The 3,718-nt window shown below is 38.3% G+C and overlaps 1 pseudogene; it reads left to right on the top strand.

Annotated features, from left to right (window-relative positions):
- The first annotated feature begins 1,097 nt into the window (after nucleotides 1-1,097).
- Nucleotides 1,098-1,709, top strand: LOC149166763 (nicotinamide/nicotinic acid mononucleotide adenylyltransferase pseudogene; annotated as a pseudogene).
- Nucleotides 1,710-3,718: the final 2,009 nt, after the last annotated feature.

Raw genomic sequence — 3,718 nt, 5'->3', positions numbered from 1 at the left:
GAACAAAAGAGTTAAGAAGATGCCTCCAATTAAGGAAGAAAGTGTATCTCCAGAAGTAAAACTCACTTGGATGGAAGCAAGTCTCAAGCCCTACAGCAGGGGCATGTGACTTGGTTTGAAAGACTCCTTCCAAACAAGTGTGGCTAATTCTGTTTACAGCGGGGCAAAGCTCAGAATTCAGCAATTTGAGGGGAAAGTATAGGAAAAAAACTGAATAACTGGTTAAAGGCAGCTTGAGGTTTATTTCAGCCAAAGAATATAATGATGTGCATAAATTACCTTTGTGTGCCTTAAACTGTCTGTAGCATGCTCCCCTGTGGTGGGAGACCTACTGCCAACATTCGCAACAGCAAAGGAATGCAGCTGTAGAGTAACTTGAAACTTCAAAGATATGGTTTGCGAGACATTTTCATCGGCTGTGCAACGATGTGTAAAAAAAAGAAAAAAAAAATCTGCTGATCCAGGAAATGTATCTGAACTATATCAATTGAATTGCCTATTGATAGCCATTGGCTTCTTTGACCGTGTGCAATTGATCTGAATTTGAGCAGGGAAAAGCCTCAGGGGTCGAACTTGGGCACCCACCCGTTCATGGAAATGTATCTGGACGACCTACCTCAATTGAATTGCCTGCAAATAGCTTACTCGATTTTGAGTTTGACCTGCGGATAGCCTTAGAATTTGACTACTTTGACCTTGCACAATTGGTTCTGAATTTCAGTTTGAAAACTCCAGACTCGAACGTAACTACATGATTATTTGATTACTTAGACCTTGTACTGTTGATTTTGAATTTAAGCTAGAAGCACCAACATTCAAACATAACTACATGCTTGTTCGGCAACCACGTTTCCACAATGTAAATATCCAACAGTATTATTAAACTGAATCTTGTCATGTTTATTAGATGCATTGACATTTGTTACATTATTCGCTTTCAATTGACGTCCTCTTCCTAATTCAAACAGATTTTTCATTTAGGTATGTGGCCCAGTAGGCAAGTTTTGTTGTCTTCAAGTCAGAGGAAGTGGAAGTTTCTCAAATCAACATCTGACAATTCTAACTGTTGCGGGACTGCTGCAGCAATTTCAGGTTCTATGGATGTTCCTCTACCATTGGAGAAACTTTCTCGTCAGTTGAATACAAAATGCACAACAGATCCTTTGGAACAAAAACGAATGCAAGTGGTTCTTCTATTACCAGGCAGTTTCAATCCACCAACTTATATGCACTTGCGCATGTCTGAACTGGCTAGGGATCAATTGCTATCAGATGGATATGTGGTTCTTGGGGGTTACATATCCCCTGTCAATGATGCATATGGAAAAAAGGGCCTGGCATCTACGAAGCATAGAATTAATTTATGTCAGCTTGCATCTGAAGATTCATCATTTATAATGGTGGACCCATGGGAGGCAAAGCAAAGCAGTTACCAACGGACTTTGGTAGTTCTTAGGAGAGTGGAGTCTTCCTTGCATGCTAGAGGGCTACTTTGTGGGGCAGATTTACTTGAATCTTTTGTGAATCCAGGAGTTTGGATCCTTGAGCAGGTGAGGGCTATTTGTCGAGATCATGGTATTGTTTGCATTTCTAGAGGAGGAAAGGACATTGTAAGGCTCATCTTTGAGAGTGATATTTCTCAAATGTGGTTTTCAAGTAATTCTGCAGTGAAGCTTGAACAAAAGAACAGTGTCCATGATCATTTATAGCCTTATAAAGCATTCCTTTATTATGATCCTGATACAGTTAAATCCAGATATCATATTGTGGGAAACTCCTGTCTAACCATGTGTCGAAATTACAATGTCATGACTGGAGTACTGCCTCTTCTGTCATTACTGTTTTACCTCTATGGAAAACTAGAAACACGCTGAAATTCAATGATCTGCGTCGGCAGCTCTTGATAAGATGATTTTACAGTAATATAAAAAAAAAACTACAGATCAGATTTCGATAGATGCATGACAACGGTTCACTATTCTGGATTTTTCTGTCTGCAGGAATAATACGATGCCACAGAGAATTCAGAGTATATGAGCTTCTCCAATGAAGGCCAGCATGAGTTAATGTATAGCTTTTAGAATCTATGCCGCAAATTTAAGATGCAATGCATATCTTTCGACTGACACCTTGGTATTCTGTTTTATTGATCGACATTCTAAAAATTGCTTACAAGAAGCATTCATTCAGTAGAATATGATCAGTTATTTTGTGATATAGTGGAGTACCTGGAAAAATGAAGGTACTGCTTTCCACTATTTGGCATGCATGCTCCATGCTTTTTCGAGTTTCAACAAACAGCTTTTCGGTTGGATACAGACAACTAAAAGTTAGATGTATTTGATTCGATCTGAAGAAAAGGCATGTTGTAATTTAGCAATTAAGTGTGAAAGGATGTTAAATAGTCTGGCCTCTAGGAGGATTGGAATATTTGAGGTTTTTTGTGAGTCTGTACCTCGTGTATATCCGGACAATAATCTGGACCTATTCTGGAGATAATGTGTATCAATATAAAGCTTGAAAAAGGAAGGGTTTTTTTTTTCCTCTAAATAGTAAAATTAAAGGCCCAGTTGTAAGTATATGACGAGGCACAAGAGGTATTTGGATGCATTTTATAGAAATGCCTACCTTTTTCTGCTTAGAAAACCAGCTATCTCGTTTTTAGCACATCACAGACTTTCAATAAGTTCGGTTTTAATGAGATATCTGTAGCAGTGGTCGGTTTTAATGAGAGATGCCTGTAACATGGAAAAATATTAGTCACTGAAAATGTATAAGCTAAGCTTTTACATCTATGATCCTTAGATCTGTAATGTTATGTTATTTAAATTATATTATTGCTGTTACTTTTTCCCCTCACTTCGTGGAAGCTAAATATATCATTTTATTTTGGAATTGAATAATAGGGCGCCCAATCATAGTGGATTTCTCTCCTGTTACTGATTTTCGTGAAGCAACATGTAGACAATATGAAGAGAATACTTGTAATCGTGGCGGGTACTGCAACTTCATGCACTTGAAGAAAATAAGTCGGTATGTATTTATATCTTGCTCATGTGGAATCTGTATTCATCTTTGTTATTTTTTTTTTTATTTTTTTTCGGCGGTTTGTTAATATTCTGTATTTTAATGCTCTATTCAATTGTAAATAATGCTAGAGAATTGCGACGGAGGTTATTTGGGAGATACAGGAGGTATTTTTAGTTTATATTGTTAGAATTTTATTCCTGAAAGCTTGTAACAACTTCATGATTATGTTTTTCTATATATTCTTTCATTTTGATTAAAACAGTGTTGGCTTTTGGGAACTCGAAAACTTATATTTTTTGTGTAAATCCTGATACTGATTATTTAAATTCCCGCCAGACGAAATTGCAAGGGATAAACGAAGGAGGAGGTCGGAGGTTGTCACATTAGTTAGAGATTTTCATCCTATTATTTAACAAAACTAGCCATACATGCATGGGCCCATAGGCCACTTGCTCTGTTGTTGCTGGTATTCCCTTGTAGCTGGTCACCTCCGCAAGTGAATGATGACGCACTTGAACCGAATGCGAAGACCCACCGGTTAACCTCCCAGCCTACTCCTTGGGTACTCTTCTTCCCCGCGGACCCCCGAGCTGCAATGGGGTTGTATAATGGAGACAAGCACTAGCTAGTAGAGGAGAGCACACCTTGGCTCAAGAGTCCCCTCTCTAAATCCTCTACCTCACCAAAC

This window comes from Pinus tabuliformis, chromosome 5_1 (genome assembly GCF_031772625.1).
Source record: "Pinus tabuliformis cultivar Carrire ecotype Pingquan chromosome 5_1, CPIR1, whole genome shotgun sequence".
Classification (NCBI taxonomy): Eukaryota; Viridiplantae; Streptophyta; class Pinopsida; order Pinales; family Pinaceae; genus Pinus; species Pinus tabuliformis.
The sequence above is the reverse complement of the archived record's forward strand: the minus strand, read 5'-3'. Positions and strand labels throughout refer to the sequence as shown.